Below are 20786 nucleotides of genomic sequence, written 5' to 3' on the forward strand. Positions count from 1 at the left end.
TTCTAAGAAGATTTGCTGCCAAATTCTTTCTAAGTAATGGAATCCTATACAAACGCAACCATGACTCGACTTTGCTTCGTTGTGTGAACAAGAAGGAAGCAGAACAGATTATGGAAGACATACACGATGGTGCTTTTGGTACTCATTCAAGTGGACATACAATGGCTAAAAAGATCTTAAGAGAAGATTATTACTGGTCTAAAATGGAGACAGACTGCCATCGTCACTCCAGAACTTGTCACAAATGCCAGATATATACCGACAAAGTACATGTACCTCCAGTCCCATTAAACATCCTGACGGCTCCTTGGCCTTTTGCAATGTGGGGTTTTGATATGATTGGAGAAATCAAGCCTACTGCCTCCAACGGACATCGCTTTATTATGGTCGCTATTGATTACTATCGCACGCTCGCGAAAAATGAACAGAGTCGCCACCAATATATTTATCCCATAAGGGAAAGGAATATCAGAAAACCTAACAAAGGAATAAGAACAAGGTCTCGCGACTAGAGAATCTAGGTACGGGAGTCGGTTACGCAAGGGGAAGGTATCAGCACCCCTCGCGCCCATCGTACTCGATGGTATCCACCTATGTTTGTTTCTATCTAAAGGGTGTAATCTATGTCTATGTCTATATGCGAATGAATGAAAAATGTAGGGAAATTAAAGAATTGTACTCGAACGGGCCCTACCCCGCTGCCTACGTATCCTTTTCAGGAATCAGAGTTACCGTAGCTCGGCGCAAGATTTTCTGTTTGTTTTTGTGTTTTTTAGTTGGGCGGAGTTAACGTTCGCGCTCTTGCATAAGGGATCGACCTACGATGCATTCGAACGGAAGTAACATTGCCCTTAGAAAGAAGGAAAACAGAGATTGGTTTGTGTCTTTTAGGGTAATTCCGTGATGACGAAAACCCATTACAAGGCTTCGCATCACTTCCTTACTTTGTTTTAAATCTGACCATTTATTAGTGTTTTAAGTGTTTTTTGTTGGTGTTTTTTAAGGGGATTTATTTTGTGACTTAGATCATACCAAAAAGAGTTTTTGTTTTTTGAGTATTTAGAGAATGCACATCAAGGCCTACACCTTAATCGTTTCTCTAAATAGCGACTAAGAAATACACCGAGGCCTCACACCTCAATCATTTCTTTTCCGCTAAGTAAAAGAAATACAAAAAGAAGTTTTTTTTTGTGAATATTTAGAGAATGCACATCGAGGCCTACGCCACCATCGTTTCTCTAAATAGCGGTTTAAGAAATACACCGAGGCCTCACACCTCAATCATTTCTTTTCCGCTAAGTAGAAAAGAACATACATCGGGGCCTACGCCCCAATCATTTCTTTCCAACTATGAAAAATAATAGCAGTATGATCCTTGTCGGTATTTATTAAGTATTTTAAAAGTTGAAAGGAAAAAGAAAATGAGAAGGGAACTATTTCTAAATTCTAATCTAAGTTGTCTATACAAGGGAATAAAAAATAATAAAAACTAAACAATCTATTAAAGAAAAATCTACACATGGGATAGGTAAAAGAAAATCATTATACGACAAATAGAATCGAGAACTATAACAAATAAATGGTATTCACAAATACACATATGTCAATTAAATCTATGAAAAGAAAAAAATATAAACTAAAGTTAATTCCTAAGTCTATTAACAGGTTATTTACAAAGAAGTGTTTAAACAAAGGAAATTCAAACATATTGTGAAGAAAAAGATTTATTAAATGGGTTAAAACAAATGAGAAAAATTAACAAAAATAATGACAATTATTTACATACCCTAAAATATCTATGAACAATTTTTATGTATTTTTGTTTGAATTAAAAAGGAATTATGAGTTAAAAAGTAAGAGAAAACAAAATTAAAATAAAAATAAGACCTAAACTGCAGGGGGTGTAACAGTATTTTTCAAATGAACTAAAACTAGTTAGGAGCGAAAACAGGGCCTAAAATAGGGGGTGCGGATGGCAGGGGTGCTCAGGCCCAATCCACATCACGAGCGCGTGTGTGACTAAGCTAGGGGTGTGATTCCAGGAATGAGCGAAGCCCAAGTGCGCAAGGCCCAACTTGCATTATTCCATCTTTATTTCATTTTTCATTTCACTTAATTTATCATACATGTAACATACAAAAACAGATACACAACATGCAAGTCAATTGGTCACGTTTGGGTTTTAATGAATAAGGACAAAAAGATTCACGGACCAGTCACTGCGTACCACATCACATCCCAATGATTGACTAAAAGACCAAAAAGGATAAAAACTGGGGAACGAGCCAACCTCGTCGCGCCACGTACTCCCCCTTGCACCGAAGCACACACAGATGACGGAGAGCATCTCCGGTCATCTTCTCTGGCTGACTGGCGGCGGAGATGCACGAAAATTTCCAGAAATCATAAGTAATACCTCCGTCCTACTCGGTTTTCAAAGCTGAGTCCAGATCCATAATTAGATTTCACTGATTCCTCTCCTATCTCCTTAACAGAACAAAAACTTAAAGCCCTAGTTTCTAGCAATATCACTAAAACGCAAGCCATACATATCACCATGGTCCTTATGACATAGGGAACCCATAGACAACACTCAAGCACTCAAACACGTATCAGATTGAACCGAGCAAACTAAGTTCCAAGAATCGAAAAAAATATACGCAAACGAATACGTCAGAGACACCAACGAATATGCCACATAGATCCTAACACAGTGCCTAAGATGTTGAGAAGGATTTAGATCATACCTGAAAGATCTTGAATCGTGGCCACAAAAAGATTCTACTCTAAAGCGGTGAGTTCAACAAGAGACTCTGAAAGTGATGTTGGAGCTCGCGTTAGATTGACGATGGAGAGGTTGATAGTGCTTGCAAAGGAGGATGGTGTTCATAGAGTTGATGTAGTGGTGATGATGAAGGTTGGACGAAGGATGTGATGGTGGTGCAGTGCTGTGAGTGACTGGGTGAAGGTGATGAAGATGAATACGTTGAGAGCTTGATGATGATGAATCTTGCTCCAATCTTTGATAGGCGAGCTCACGGTTCAGGAAGCCTTAGAGATGAAGCTTTGCTTCAGGAAAGTATTGTAGTGGTGAAGCCATGGTGGTGATTTGATTGCGGAGATGATGATGCTGATGTACATGAAGGGAAGCCAGGAGGATGATGATGATAGTGAATGGAGAAGGTGATGAAGATCAAGGTTATGGTGGTTTTGAGTTTGTTACAAAATGTAAAAACTTTTGAATGCATGAAGGGAAAGAGAGAAAGCCGAGGAGAGAAGAAAATAGTGAAGAGAGAACTTTGTGAAAAGAAATGGAAAAATGAGAGTGTGTGTTGTTGTTTGTGAAGAGCTCGTGGCTTTTATATAGAGGAGAGGTTGCATGGTTTCGTGGTGGAGTGTTGCGTAGAGGATATTTTCATCTCTAAACTTGGTAACCAAGTAGTGTGCATTTGTAGTAAGTTCTCCCTTTTGCTTTCACGTGTACAGTGGTATGCATGGTGTTTTATGGAAGTAGGTTGGTGAGTGATACATGTTTGGTTGCAAGACTTTTGTTGCCATGATGCTTACTTCAAGTCCATACATCTCTTGCTATGGTACACCATTTGCTTCAAGCTTGGGGTCATTGTGAAGGAGGCATGGAGTAGAAGAACTTTTGTGTTAAGAGTCTTTTGAAAAATCATTTGGAAGCATGAGAAAGTTGCTTGTGAACATGGTGACATACAAATGCTTCTGGCGTGCGCACGTGACTTAAGGTTTGGCCTGATGCTCGTGCAAATACACACTTCCCGGGGGCATGATTTCAAGACCTAATATTTTGTTCAATGCACGAGCAACAATGGTGTTATTGGATCCGTTGGAAAGAGGGCGTCGCAAGGAGGTGTTTTTTACCAAGATTGATCTCAATAGAAATTTGTAGGCTTATAAAATTGGCTTCAAAGTCAGCACACCATGTGTTTGATCAAATGCATGCGTGTGACTTGGGATTCTGGCTCAGCCTTATGCCATGAGGTGTTTTTTGTGATTGCCACTTTGAGGCCTTGTAATTTGTTCCACACTCATCCAAATGAATTTATTTTTGCTTCAATGGGTAGAGGACATGGCAAAGAGTGTATGTATACCAAGTTTGAATTTGTATGGTTCTTTCGTTGCCCTAGAATTGGCTTCAAATATAGCACATCACATGTTTGATGAAATGCTTCACGTATGACCAGAAATCTGCCCAGCTTTGTGACTTGATTCAAGTGAAAAATCCTCAACTTCACACTTTGATAACATTTCAACCAAGCTTCAAATGGAAAAGTGTCCAACTACAAAGTTGTTCTCCTCCATGAGAGGAACAACTTTGATGTTAAAAATGTCTCCAAAAAATGTCATTTGCTACGTGTAAACTGATGGTGAAGTTGACTGATTATCCAATTCCAAAGGCCTCAAAAATTTTCTAAGTATGAAACTTTCCATTTTTGATTTTTTTCTATTTTTGGCAACTTTTGTCAAACTCCTGATTTTATTCATTCTTTGACTTTTCTTGATCGATTTTTCACCAAAAGTCAATATTTTAGTGATTGACCTGATTTTGACCCGAAAGTCAACTGTCCTGATTTTTTTCTCCGATCTTAATGAAATTCCCAATTAATTAGTTTCTAGCCAATGGCGATCAATTGAACACTTCCGCCCAGTCACCATACCATCTCCTTTCATAAAATCAACTATTGATCAGTGTGTTGACCAGAAAGTCAACTGTGCTGACTTTGGTCAAGAAACCCTAACTTAGAATAATCACATGAACAACAAGCTTCTACTTTCTAACCAATGCTATGAGTTGAGGGTGAGAAAACCCTGATTCAAGAAAACCCTCAGAAGGATAATGTCACAGGACCAGATCTCAGATCTTTATATTTAATCAGAAGTTCTTTGCGCCAGGAGCTCCTTTTTGGAACAGTACCCATGATATGAATGCATGAATTGGGCCATGACCTAAATGATGTATGTATATGAATTATAAGCCAGATAAATAAGGGTAGGACAAATTTGGGGTATGACAATTACTTCACCAAATGGGTAGAAGCAGCTTCGTTTGCTCCAGTCACCAAGAATGTTGTGGCCCGGTTTATCAAGCACAATCTCATTTGTCGGTATGGCATCCCTGAAAGGATCATCGCAGACAATGGCACAAATTTAAACAACAGAATGATTACTGAACTCTGCATGCAATTCCAGATCAAACATCATAATTCCTCTCCTTATCGACCAAAGATGAATGGCACGGTGGAAGCTGCCAACAAGAACATCAAGAAGATCATACAAAAGATGACAGTAACCTACAAAGACTGACATGAGATGTTACCTTTTGCTCTTCATGGTTATCGCACATCAGCACGTACTTCAATAGGGGCAACTCCATTCTCCTTAGTCTATGGTATGGAGGCGGTTCTTCCAATTGAAATTCAGATTCCTTCCCTAAGGATTATGAAAGAAGCCGATCTAGACGAAGACGATTGGATTCAGACTCGGTTGGACCAGATAAAATTGATTGATGAGAAGAGGCTTGCGGCTATTTGTCATGGTCAGTTGTACCAGAAGCGTATGATTAAAGCCTTCAACAAGAAAGTCAAAAGTCAGGCATACCAAACCGGTGATTTGGTTGTCAAACGTATCATCTTACCATAAGGTGACCCCAGGAGCAAGTGGACTCCCACCTATGAGGGACCATTTGTAATCAAGAAAGTATTCTCCGGCAGAGCCATGTTGCTTACCACTATGGATGGCGAGGATTTCCCACACCCTGTAAATGCGGACATAGTCAAAAAGTACTTCGCTTAAAGAAAAGCTCACTAAGTTGAAAACCTGAAAGGGCGACTTAGGCAAAAAATGAGCGTCTCGGTGGATTGAAAACCTGAAAGGGCGATCCAGGCAAAAGTTAGAAACTAAATAAAGTTATCCCGGTAGGCTGAAAACCTGAAAAGGCAGCCTAGGAGAAAGTTAGGGAATAAATTGTACGACTATGTCCCGTTTGGCTACCTACTCACCTTCAAGGTTCAACACATCAAAGGCACCAATCAGTCCAATCACTTTCTTCCAACAAGTGAGGGATGAGATACTCGAAGACATATTGGTAATAGCAGAGTTGAAACTTGACTGGATTGTTTTCACATAGCTATTTCTATTTATAAGTACTTTTCAAAGTTTTAGGACAATTTCCTACTACTAGGATTTTTGTCTCCTTGTACTAATCCGCCTATTATGGCTCTCTTTCAAAATCAATACAGTTCATGCTCAAAATCAAAGTTTCCATTTTTTCTATTTTGAATACGTAAACGTCCCAATGATAATTTTGAATGAACATATGCATTTAAATATGATTGATGTTCATAAACAGGAATAACATCCAGGTAATGTCCCAATCATCTGGACATCATCCCGAAACCAGCATCAGAAGAAAAGTTCCCCGATAGAGATGCATTTCTCAGCAAATTCCTCAATGAGATTTTTCTTTCCAACAAAGTGATTCGAGAAATATTATTCCCCAGCAGGGCTGCTCAAAATCATTATCCCCAGAAGGTGTGATATTCCACACCAAGGCTTGGTCAAATAGTGCATCGGAGGATTACGCATCTTTTTTATTCCCATTCAGTGTACATCAAAATCAGGACTTTCAAATTACCTTTCATCCCCAAGCGGTAGTCAAAGATCCCTCAACAGAGTACCCTGGTCCGTAAAGAAGTTCCCCGGCTGAGTATACTCGAACAAGATAGCAAAGATCATCAACGATCACAATGCCTTCATTTCCAAAATAGCAAGCAGGGATTTATTTTCCCAACCAGAAGTTTGATACGCTCTAAATTGCATAAGTCATACATCATACGCATATTCATACATAGCATATAATGTTTCATAACAAATGCATACATAACATGCACGTTTCTCATTTAGTCTGAGAATCTCAACATATACATTACATGCATCATGACATTGCATGTCACTAACTTGATTTTTTCAGGTGGACGAATATCCTCAGCAAAGTTATTCTCAATCACATGCAGTGTTCCCCTGGATTCTATTCAGACGAACATTCCTCTCAGATATAATCAAATCAAAGATTCAAACTGAAGGGATATCTCTTTCCAAATCACCTATCAACTCAAAACAAGCAAAGCAGATACGGTCTAATGGTGACTCATTCTGACGCTTCCAGACTATACCACAGTCGAATAAACAACTTCAAATCCTTCCGATCTAAGTCGATACCTTAGACGGTTCCTTAAAAGATTTACCTTCAGATCTAAGTCGATACCTTAGACGGTTCCTTAAGGCAGTCAACCTTCAAAGATCTAAAGCGGATACCTCAGACGGTTCCACAACGATCAAACTTCAAAGATCTAAAGCGGATACCTCAGACGGTTCCACAACGATCAACCTTCAAAGATCCAAAGCGATACCTCAGACGGTTCCACATAGATCAACTTTCAAAATCTAAAGCGGAAAAACTTTGGACAATTCCGTAACGATCAGCCTCTAAGATTTAAAACGGTAACCTCGGACGGTTCCGTAACAGTCAATGCAGAGGTTTTCAAATCCTTCATCAAGATATAATCAATGGATTCATTATGATGAATAAACCATCAACACATTTGCCAGATGGCATCTGAAAGCCCGTCTCAGGTAATGTTTCGATCTGCCAACAACATTTCCTAGACAACATTCAAATGCAATTTCCAACATCACTTCCGGTGGAGGTAAGTGCAAATTTTCAGGGTATCTAAATATTCAATCATCTTCTACCTTCAGATTTCAATCAGTATCTTCAGGTTTAAGAAGATTGAATAGGGGCAACTATTATACCCCAAAATTTTCCCGCATCTTTTTCAGAGAGAAGCCAACAGACTTCTGTCTAAAAATGGGGAGTTTCATATAATCTTGGATTTTATTTCACAAATATCCTGATTTTATGAATACTCGGTTTTTAGAATATTTCTTATAAGGTATTTTGATTCGCTGTTGAATTTATTCTTACACAAACGCCAAGTACTGTTTATCACTTCACACACGCTGTTTATTTGAGATTTATTTGCAGATAAATAGTACTGACGCAATCGGTACAGAATTAAATTTTGCAGGCGCAGAGTCCGGGATTCAGACTGTACTGGTAACAAGTAAATTATTATTAGTTTTTGTTTCCCACTAATTTTTGTACTATATTATTATTTTCAAAATCTCTTCCTTTCTTTTCAAATCTCTTTCTTTCAAATCAAATCCTAACTTTATTCTATACATCTCTCTTTTCAAACCCTACCATACACTTTCTTTCAAATCCTACTACTACTCAAATTTTCCTTTTTTGTACGGAATCACTTCATTCCCCAACGTCTCTATGCTTCTTTTAACTCTATAAATACCTCTCATTTTTTCCATAAATTCTCACATCAACTTTCAACTCATTTCTCAAACTTCTACCTCATAATTATTTTCTCTTCTTCCCCGGCAAAAATGGCAAAGTGGATGGATACGTGTTTTCTTATGGTCATCACTCTCTTGGTGGTGATCATGTCCTTTTTCTGTCTACATAGTCCTGCAAAATGCGGACCTGGGTTGCTTACACTACCGTTCATCTACATGTTGCTATTTATAGCATGGGTTTTTAATCGTCATTTTTAAAGTTTATTGTATCTTTCGCTTTCAAATAATGTACCGTTCATTTTATTTGTCGTACTGTTCATTATATTATGTACTGTCAGTATTAAATATCGTACTATCTGTCGTACTGTCGTTTAATTATCAAGATAATATTATGTGTGTTTATTGCTAGTTAAATATTTATTTTTCTGTGCATTAAATATTTTTCAAGGTTATTATCGGTAATTTCGTTCATGTACGGTATATTTTATTTATTTATTATGTTTTGTGTTTTTCTAACAATTCATGTAAATAAATTTTCACCATTAACAAAACAAAAAACAAAAAAAGAAAAATTTGAGTTTAACTGTTGAATTTTCACTTTAACTGTTACGTTAATGCCCAGACAGCCAGTTGACAGTCAAACCCACTGACAGCGCGATTCTCCGTGTTATGTACCATCAATCAAATCAATCTTTTGCATTTCAAAATTCCAAGATTTTTGTTCTAGAAGTCTTCTGATAATCACATGATCAGCCGAGACTCAGCACTACACAAAAATCAGGTACGCTTAATTGTCTCCTACACGAACAGTCCCTAATTAGGGTTTTTGTTTTTTTCAGGAGAACCAGTTTTTTGAGACCTCAAATGGATTTCATGGACCTCCATATGTCTCAAAGTACCACAATACAAATTTTCAAACTTCAATTGACTCAGACGCACAGTCAGCAGCTCAAACAGTCAACAGACGACCAGTTTGACCGAAAAGTCAACAGACAGTCAAAAATGAAATTTTTTGTTAACATCCATATTTTGTCAAAATATTCATCATTTGATCAATGGTTGATCATAATTCATCAAGGAAAGATCAAAAATCAACAAAACCCTAAGTTTCAAAATTAGGGTTTTCTCCTAAAAAGTCAATTGAAATTTGACCGGCCATAACTCTCTCCTCGTTCATTCAAAAAATTCCAACCAAAGCTTGTTTTGAAGGAAATTCAATTATCTTTCAAATTCAATTGATCCCATGGTCATTGGATTCGCCATTTGAAAAATATGAGCTCAGACATTACAGGTCATTTTCAAAGTCAACAAAAAGTGGTTTTTTGTCAAAGGCCATAACAACAAGATAACTTCTCCAAATGAAAAATGTTTCCAAAGTAGCTTGTAGAGGACATCTTGAGGTTTCTAAAAAGTACAAGAACTCCTTCATATGATCAAAATTGAGGGATTTATGCCTTGTTGAAGTTGGCTATTTTTTGGGAAAATGCATGAAACCAACATTGATCAAAAATGTTTTTTTCCAAAAGAGGCCAAGTTTCCATGATCCAAACATGATTCTAATGATGCTAAGGGCCTCCCACGACTAACCTAAGGCCCATAACATTTTTATTTATTTTTTGGTTTAATTTTATTACATTTAAAGTTAAATTAAAAAAGAAATGGTGTAAGATAATGATACAATGCTTTGATCTTAAGCTAAATCCATCAAGAATGATTCAACTCTGCAGCAAGAAAGGTACATAGCCGGCCTAGAGCAAGAGGGTGAAGAAAATTCAAAGCCATGGCCAAAGAATTCAAAGGTTTTTATATTAAAAAATTCAAAGATTCAAAGATCATCAATGCAAGATAGCTTAGCTTTGCAGCACCTCCATGGCTTATAAATGAAGTAGAACACTTCAGTAGACAGACACACACGATTTCAGAACCAAATCCATGCTTGTAACACACTTGTATCATGCTTGAAATATTGTAAGAAATTTGAAATTCGAATTTTAAGTTTCAGTTCAATTCAATCCAAACTAAACACTCAAACACAATCCCTGAACATCACTGAATCTGTCCAGATCAATTTCAAGCTTTGAAACTCACTAAATCAAGCTCTATAGCCCACATTTTGTTCAAACCAAAACTCACAAAAATACAATCATACATGCATATTTAACACGATGTAATCATATATTTGAGTTTCTTTTCATGTTCTGATCGTTTCTGGAAACTTAATTGGTGTTTGGACACCTATACGAGGAATAACCATTTTAGGGTTCTTGAGTTCAAAATTAGGGATTTGCGATTTAGGCAAAATTAGAAGAAACAAGATGCATATTTGAACTCAGTGAATCAGGGCTAGTAAAATGATCATGTCACGAAGCATTTTTGTATAGGTTTACCCCTTTTCGCTATTTTGCAGGGATGAAGCTCACTTATTACAGCGTCTTTTGGAAGAAAACGATGTTAAAAGTAGAGTCTGGAGGTAGAAGATGAAGATGTGGCGCCATCTGATTGGCCAGTACACGCGCGCGATTTTTTTTTAATTCTGGGATCTTGTGCTACGCGCTCCACCATCATGCCATGAACCATGCATCTGTGTCCATCAGATCATTCCATCCACTCATCCAACGCACCAAAACACGCGCACATACCATAGACCCTCCTATCAACCACACCAGATCATATATTTAATATATTTTCCATTTTATTTTATTTTCTTTGTAAAATTAATTTAAAATAGTTTTAAAAATCAGAAAAATACACAAAAAATATTTTTAGGTTGATAAAATGCTAATTAATTTTTGACACAAAAATATTTTATTTTTCTTAATAATTAAAATATTTTGTTTAATTAATTAGTATATATTTATATATTTGCTTTTTAATTATTTCAACCTATAAAAAAAAATCCAAAAATATTTTCTTTTTATTTAAATTAAGTTTATATATTATAAACTAATTTGGTACATATTTAGAATATTTTTCTCTTTAAGCTTTAATTATTTGTATAATTATTTGCATAATTATATATTAATTAACTTAATAAATTTCCTAAACAACTTCAAAAATCCAAAAAAAATTAGTTTTATTTTAAAATTAAGGGTTAATACTACTTTACCCCCCTGCCATATAAGCGAGATTCGGTTTACCCCCCTCTAAAAAAAAACTTATTGGACAAACCTTGCAAAATAAAGATTCCATCAAATTTGACCCTGATCAGTTTTTTTGGCCAAGATTCTTAGAATCTTGCCTACGTGGCATTTTTGGTAGTGCTGACTGTACAGCACATTGCTTATGTGGCAAAGTCAGCACTGCCACGTGGAATTTACTTTTTTTTTAAATTTTTTTTGAAATTTTTTTTTTAAAATTAAAATTTTTTTTTAAAATTTTTTTTTTTTTAAAATTAATTTTTTTTTTAAATTAATATTTTTTTTTTTAAAAAAATTTAATATTTTTTTTTAAAATTAATATTTTGTTTTTTAAAAATTAATATTTTTTTTTACGTTTTTATTATATATAAATTATAAAAAAATTGAAAAAGAATTATAAAAAATTGGAAAAATTAAAAAAATTTACGTTTTTACGTTTTTATTAATTTTTTTTAAAATCCACAGGTATTTTCAAATCCGTAGGTAAATCCACAGGTATTGTCAAATTCGCATGTAAATTCGCATGTATTTTTAAAGGTAAATCCGCAGGTAATTTTAAATTCGTAGTTAAATCCGCAGGTATTGTCAAATCCGTAGGTAAATCCGCAGGTATTTTTAAATTCGTAGGTAAATCCGCAGGTATTTTCAAATTTGTAGGTAAATCCGCAGGTATTGTCAAATTCGCAGGTAAATTCGCAGGTATTGTCAAATTCGTAGGTAAATCCGCAGGTAAATTCACAGGTATTTTTAAAGGTAAATCCCCAGGTATTGTCAAATTCGTAGGTAAATCCGCAGGTATTGTCAAATCCGTTGGTAAATCCGCAGGTATTTTTAAATTCGTACGTAAATCCGCAGGTACTGTCAAATATTTTTTAAAAACGTAAAAAAATATTAAATTTTTAAAAAAAAAATATTAATTTTAAAAAAAATTATTTTTTTTTTAAAAAATTAATTTTTAAAAAAAATATATTAATTTTTTAAAAAAAATTTAAAAAAAAAAATTCCACGTGGCAGTGCTGACTGTGCCACATTGCTTATGTGTTGTACATTCAGCACTACAAAAAATGCCACGTATGCAAGATTCTAAGAATCTTGGCCAAAAAAACTGATCAGGGTCTATATTGATGGAATCTTTTTTTGCAAGGTTTGTCCAATAAGTTTTTTTTTTAGAGGGGGGTAAACCGAATCTCGCTTATATGGCAGGGGGGTAAAGTAGTATTTAACAAGCAATATGAACATATTTTAGACTTAATTTTTAGGTTTAAATTTTATTTCTACCTTTTTCTCATTTAATTAAATTAATTATGCATTAATTCTAATTAAAATCAACCATCCAAAAAAATCCAAAAATATTTCCCTTTATCTTATTGCAATTTAAATTCATAGATAAGTGTATAGGTTGTCAAAATCATGTAAATAGCGTAGTTTACATTTCTCGCACAATCGATGTAATAGCGTAGATTTACTTTCCGCATTTTACATTCCCGCACTTTAAATTTCTGTACATATAAAACTGAGTGTATGTCAAAGATAATAACTGAAGCGTTAGGTCACTAACTTAAAAGATAAAAATATCTGAATCAAAACACAATCACACTTGCACCTCTTAGGGTAATCCCTCTGTTACTCTTTTTTAAAACCAATTCTACTGTTTCAAATACAAAATTTAAACTTTTGTTTACATCCGGTCAAAAAGAGAATTTTCTAAAAGAAATGGGAAAGAACCTTATAAATTTAGGGTAGATCTCCTAATTGCTTACTCAAATCAAACAAAACAACAAATGTCTCACATATTATTGTTTTTTCAAAATTTTCAAAAAAAGACAACATTTTGTATATATCCAAACAAGGATCATTACGAAGTTAAAGATCTTTTTTTCAAAAACATCTTTCGAAAGATAAAACACTTTGTATACATCCGCACAAGGATCATTACAAAGTCAATTTGTAAAGGTATTTTAAAACCACATACAAGCATTTCAAAGCAAGACAAATGATTCAGACAAGTGAGCTAAGCAATTAAGAGCCCGTGGATAACCATGGATACAAAGGGGTGCTAATACCTTCCCTTTGTATAACCTACCCCCGAACCCACAATCTCTTAAAGGTCTTTTTCTGTTTCTTTTATAAACCTTTCCTTAATTGTATAAAATAAAAGTCGGTGGAGACTCTCTGATTTTCAAAACTCAAAGATAAAAGAAGAGGCAGTTCGTATCTCAAGAAAAAAACCGAGGGCGACATGTATAGTCAGTCAAGCATTGAGACTTTGATATTCAAAGGAGCTTGAGTATGAGAATGTGGTGGGCAAATTTTGGGGTATGACAAGTCACTTGTGCTCTGATCATATGTAACACATGGGAGTTGGGTTTTATGTTTTTATGACCCGATGTTATGAGATATTTGTTTACTCATATTGTATTCGTATTTGAATATGTTATTCTGGTTAATGTGTGGCCTTGAGTCAAGATGTTAAGACATGGTGGATGATGTATGGGAATTATCCTATTTTAGCATTTATTTGATGAGATGATTATTCCGCTGTGGTTTACATGTTGTTTTAAATTCCCGTGTTATTTGGAAATGACCATTGCATGTTTAAAGATAAAATATTTGTTCTATTTTGAAATATGTGTAACGCCCTCGTGAGATGCATGCTTTCTTTACTCTGATTTACGCAAATATATGCCTTATTTGTTTAGTATAGAATTGGGGGTGTTACATAGTGGTATCAGAGCACGGTCGGTCAGTTGGCTAGGTCATTCATGTTTTTCTATCCCTTTTTGTATTGGATTTGTGTGTCTTACACAATCGATACTGTTTGTTTGTTGGTCGTTGGATGTCTTAGGACAATGGCTGCAGGAAAGAATGTTGACATTAATGTTGAGGCGGTGATGAGGTGGACTGGTGCGATTGGACAAGCGCCGCAAGAGAATGCCGGTTATGGAGGAAAGGATGAGTTTTGTGCTTTTGGAGACTTCCTAAGGTGCAATCCGGCAACTTTTGAAGGAAAGTATGGACCGGACAAATCACATGCATGGATGAGAGAAATGGAAAAGATTTTTCAAATCATGATTTGTACGGATGTACAGAAGGTGCAGTTGGGTACTCACATGCTAACGAAAGGAGCTGACGATTGGTGGAGTAATACTCTACGGAGATTTGAAAGAGAAGGTATTGAAGTCACTTGGAATCTTTTTCGTGATACATTTTTGGAAAACTATTTTCCAGAAGATGTGCGTGAAAATAAATAAGTGGAGTTAATAAAGTTGAAACGAGAAAGAGAACAATCCAGTGGGAGACCGTATGATATCAAGAGGAAACAATCTGGTTTTGGAAAGAAGCTAAGTGGGGGAGGGACTCCTACTCCACTTAAGTGTTTTAGATGTGGTGTTGAAGGTCATCATGCTGCTGAGTGTAAAAAAGAGGTTACTACTTGTTTCAAGTGTAGCAGGCCAGGCCACATAGCTGTTGATTGTAGAGCGGGTTCGAGGGTGACTTTCTACAACTGTGGAGAGCAAGGTCACATTAGTACCAAGTGTAACAACCGAAGAAGGAATAAGCGAGTGTAAGAGTACTTGCGTTGTATGGTTATGAGACCACTACTAAGGATAAGCTAATCTGAGGTACGTGCTTTATTATTGATAATGGTGCAACGTATTCATTTATTTCTTTGGATTGTGCTAAGAGGTTGAATCTTGTGTTATCTGATATGCGTGGAAGTATGGTTATTGATACGCCTGCTATGAGTTTTGTTTCTACTTCTTATGTGTGCTGAATTATCTGTTGAGCATTTTTGGTAGAGATTTTGGAATTGACTTAGTTTGTCTCCGTGAGTTCAATTTGATGAGAATATTGATATGAGTTATTTGGATTTAAATCGAGTAATTGTAACCTCAAGAGATATTTTGGATCTCGGTAGTTTAGGTGGTTTTGAATACAAGATCTGAAGGAACGATATTGTAGTTCCATAATGGAGGTTTAGGTTTCATTATGATTGTCGACTGTCTATTGACAAATTGAGGACTTGATCACCCTTAATCTATTGTTGATAGAAAACGAGATCGTATTGGACGAGATAAACTTCTCTTGCTAACTTGGTATTGTGCATATCGACTAAGGAGAGGTTGAAGAGTCGAATTGAGGAGTTGTTGAGAAGAGGTTCATTTGTCTAAGTGTATGGTTATAGAGTTGCACTTATTTTATTGAGTAAGAGAAGGAATGTCCTAATGAGGTAATGTTTTAAGGATGTTTTGATCCTAAGAGTGAAGATTATCATGCTGAGCATTTGAGAATTGTGTTGTCAGTGTTGAAAGAGAAGAGGTTGTTTGCTAAGCTTTCTAAGTGTGATTTTTGGTTAAAGGAAGTGAGTTTTCTTGGTTTGGCTAGTTATTACAGGAAGTTCATTGAAGGATTTTCTAAGTTATCTTTGCCGTTGACGTTGTTGACTAGAAATGTCAAGCTTTTCTTTGGACTTCGCAATGTGAAGCTAATTTTCAAGAGCTTAAGAGAAGATTGACTTCTGATCCTATTTTGATTTTTCCGGATCCGTTTGAACCGTTTGTGGTGTATTGTGATGCTTCATTATTGGGTTTGGGATGCGTTTTGATGCAAAAAGAAAGTGGTAGCTTATGCTTCAAGGCAAGTTAAAGTTCGTGAGAGGAATTATCCGACACATGATTTAGAGTTAGTTTCCGTTGTATTTGTGTTGAAACTTTGGAGGCATTATTTTTTGGATCAAATTGAGGCGCATAGTGACTATAAGAGTCGAGAATGAGGTAAAGAAGATGGTTAGATTCTTGAGAGATTAGGATTTTGGTTTGAATTACCATATTGGAAAAGCAAACGTTGAAGTCGATACATTGAGTGGGGAATCATTGCATATTTCTATGTTGAGGACTCAAGAGTTGAAAATTGTTGGAATAGTTTTCGAGATTTGAGTTTGGTTGTGAAACGACGTCTTCTTGTGTTAACCTTAGTATGTTGAAGCCTATGTCTGGTGTTCTTGACGAGATTAGGGAGAGTCTGAAATTGGATTGCAATTGGTTGACGAGATGACATTAATTAATTAAGGTAAAGGTAATCACTTTCGGATTAACGAGATTAAAGTCATGAAAGGTGGTGATCGAGTTTGAATTTTTGATATTTCGAAGTTGGAAAAGAGAATTTTGAATGAAGGGCATCGTAATGGTTTGAGTATACATCATAATGCTACTAAAAGGTAAAAATATTTGAGGAAAATGTTTAGTGGTAAAGTATGAAGAGGGATATAGCGGAATTGTGTATTTGAGTTGGACTTGTCAGAAACCGTTTAGTTGGTACAACACTTATCTATTCCCGAGTGGAAGTGGGATCATATTTCTACAGATTTTGTTTCGGGTTTCTCGAGAACGTCAAGTAATTATGAGGCGATCTGGATAATTATGGATAGACGGACAAATGTGTTCATTTTATTCCGATAAGGATGGATTATTTGATGGAAAGACTTGCTAAGTTATACATCGAGAGGATTATGTGTTTGCATGGTATTTCGTCAAGTATTGTTTTGGATAAACTCCGAGGTTTTCTTTTGGATTTTGAAGAGGTTTGCGGAGTGATTTGAGATTAGAAGAGAAGATACTTGAAGGTTGAATGAAGGATTTGTACTTCGGGTTAGTGCTTGAAGAGAATTTTCGAGGACGAAAATCTTTTAAGTGGGGGAGAGTGTTAGAACAAGATTTGTTCTGATCAATATTCTTAGTTTTGATGATAAAAATGTATATGAATTTTGCTTGAGACAATGTGGTACTCTAATTCTACGCAATTTCCATTTCAGGAAATATATAAAGAGTATGCACAAAATCAGCGCAAGAAGCACTGACTCAAAAGGTTCAGGTATGCAACATCAGAACATGCTCTCGCATGACATCTAAAGATGGTCAAGAAGAATCAGAAAATGGTTTATTGAAGCATCAGAAGAACTTGAGATCAGAAGCAGAAGCACTGAAGTTCTCATGGTATCACGCTAGAAGATGCTTTGCACCAAGCTGTTTGACTCTGATATATTCAAACGTTGTATCAACAAATATCAGATCAGAAGCAAGTACAAGATGGCAGGCTACGCTGATTGACAAAGGGAACGTTAGAAGCTATTAAAGGCAACGTCAGTTAATGCAGGAAAAGCAAGGCTCGAGGTAGTTGACAAAAGAGTGAAACATTAAATGAAATGGTGTACGGATCACGCAACGCATTGAATGCTCCCAACGGTCATCTTCTCAAACGCCTATAAATAGAAGTTCTGATGAGAAGCTGAATACAATACTTTGCGCAAACTTACAGAAACGTTGTCAAATTCAAAAGCTCTCAAACTTCATCTTCAACCTCACTTCATTACTGTTGTAATATCTTAGTGAGATTAAGCTTAAACTTTAAGAGAAATATCACAGTTGTGATTATAGCTTTTAAGAAGCATTGTAATACTCTTGTTAGAATTTGTTTATATTTATTTGTAAAGAACTAGAGGAGATCAAGTTGTGATCGGATTCTTTAGAAAGTCTTAGAGGGTATCTAAGCATTGTGTTCCTAGAGTGATCAGGTTGTGATCAGAATACTCTAGGAGACTTAGAGGGTATCTTAGTGGAAAACCATTGTAATCAAGTGTGATTAGTGGATTAAATCCTTAGTTGAGGTAAATCACTCTAAGGGGGTGGACTGGAGTAGTTTCATTAACAACGAACAAGGATAAAAATCATTGTGCAATTGTTTTTATCTTAAGAGTTTTTAATGTACACTTATTCAAACCCCCCCTTTCTAAGTGTTTTTCTATCCTTCAGAGAGTTGTAACGGCCCGATTTTATTAGATATTTTATTTATCAGCCTATTTGTGTGTTTTATTAATTATGTGTTTATTTAATTATTATGTGGTATTACTAATTATTTGAAACATCTAGTTATATGCATATTTGTGTTTTATGGTTTAATTAGGTTATTAGTAGTATACTATGTATTGGGCCTAATTAATAATTGGATGGGTGGGTAATAACATAACTAAGCCCATTAAGAGAAAGATAGTAAGAAGAGAAAAACTAGGGTTTTAGAGATAACACAATTTGGGGAAAAGAAGAGGAGAGAGGAGAAAGAACATAGAAGAGAAGAAGAAGAAGGAATTTGTAGATTTCTTGAAGAGGGTGGATTTAAGAGTTAGAGGTAAGGGTTTGAATCTAAGTTCTTATAGACTATATGATTGGGTAATGTGTTTTTTTGTGATTATTTCTTCATCTTTGCAATTTCATGGAAACATAGAAAAGTTAGGGTTTATGATCAAATGCATGAATTTATGATTTGAAATGTGTTTTAATTGATGTTTGATGATGTTATGATGTTAGAAGATCCATAATATGTGTTATGTTTGTGGTTATAACATGTATTTTATTGTTGTTCGTGATGGTGGGTGTTTTAATCTTGATTGGGTTGAGTTTAGGGGATTTGGGATGAAATTCGCGTGTTGTTTTCTGAGATTTGTGATTTTTTGAAATCGGCAGTTCGCGCTGCGAACTATTGTTTGAGCCGCGAACTGCTTGGCACAAACTCAGGAATATTTGAATCACCCAGTTCGCGCCGCGAACTTTGTTGGCGCCGCGAACCCTGTTTTAAAGAACTTCTTCCAAACTTTGAAAGGCCATAACTTTTGATCCGTAACTCCGTTTTATACGCCGTTCGAAGCGTTAAGAAGCTAATGAGATTGTCTATATGATAAAATATAATGGATTAACACTTGTCTTATAAATTATGATGATAATTGAGAATAACATTTACCTATATGTGTATGTTATGGATGAATTGTGCATGATCAATGTTCATGGATGTATTATGTGATATGATAACCGTGAATTATGTGATTGAACTCTAAATGCTAGCTGATGTGGAATAGATTAAATTGTATGTTAATATATGGATAACATGTGATTACTTATGTGTGTATTATGAATTAAGACTTGTGGTTAATATTCATATATGTGATAAGTGATGTGATGTCCATGATATGTTGGAATGAATATAAATATACATTTATATGTACTATTTGAATGTGTCTTGTTGATAATGATCATCTAAAGGTGTATGTATTGAGATGTGGATTGAATACATGTAAATGCTTTTATGTGCGTTACGTTTTAGTATGTAATGAATAACAACTATTGGTAAGATGTGTGGTAATATATTCATGATGATTGTGACTGGATATATGATGGTTGTTATGCCTTGTTGTAATTGTTAATCGTGCTGTGAATGTTGTGTACAATTGGAGGATAATTCATAGAGTTATATTATTGTGGTATGCGGTAAGTTAAGATTGATGAGATAATCTTAATTGCATAAATTGTTGGTAATTGTACATACATTCATAGCATGGTCGGCTTTATGGTGGAAACGGTGAAACTTGGGTTCACATGGTAAGAGACATTGATCCTTGAATGGAAACAGGCGTAGCAGACATGATCCTTAATTGGAAATAGGCGTGTTGGCTTTGATCTTTTCCGGATCGGGAGCGTGGCTTGGATTCTAAACATTGAATCGGAAAGCGGTGAAACATTGGATTCACATTGGGTACCACATGCATAGAGTCACATGTCTTGCATTGAGTCACATTGGTGTTATGCGATGTTTGAACATATGCAACTATGTGATTGTTATGTGTGTATGAGATGTGATAAGTGAATTTGGTGATTCATTTGATATGAATGATTGTTGTGTTATAATTGTGATATATGTGATTGAAACATATGTGATGTAGATGTGAAATTACATGTACTTAGAATCTAGATGTTGGTGAAATATGATTATGTACATTGTTTAGTAATCATGTATGATTATGTGGAATTGAATGAACTAGGTCGTATGGCATGAACATGTGAATCTTGATTAATGGCATATGATGCATGTTTATGTGAAGAGTGATGAATTCTTGAAATGTATTCTTGTTGTGTTTTTCATTTCCCGTATTATGTTTATCTATAAGAAGTTGAATTCTCACCCTTCTGTTTGAATGTTATCCTTTGTTGGTAACGTGCAGGTTTCGTGGATAGTGATGCTTCGAAGGAGGCTTAGCGTCGAGATTTAGATCTCTAGTTGGGTGTCGTGACCAAGTAGTCACTTGTGCTCTGGTCATATGTAACACATGGGAGTTGGGTTTTATGTTTTTATGAATCAATGTTATGAGATATTTGTTTACTCATATTGTATTCGTATTTGAATATGTTATTCTGGTTAATGTGTGGCCTT

The sequence above is a fragment of the Vicia villosa genome, unplaced genomic scaffold (genome assembly GCF_029867415.1).
Source record: "Vicia villosa cultivar HV-30 ecotype Madison, WI unplaced genomic scaffold, Vvil1.0 ctg.000883F_1_1, whole genome shotgun sequence".
NCBI lineage: Eukaryota > Viridiplantae > Streptophyta > Magnoliopsida > Fabales > Fabaceae > Vicia > Vicia villosa.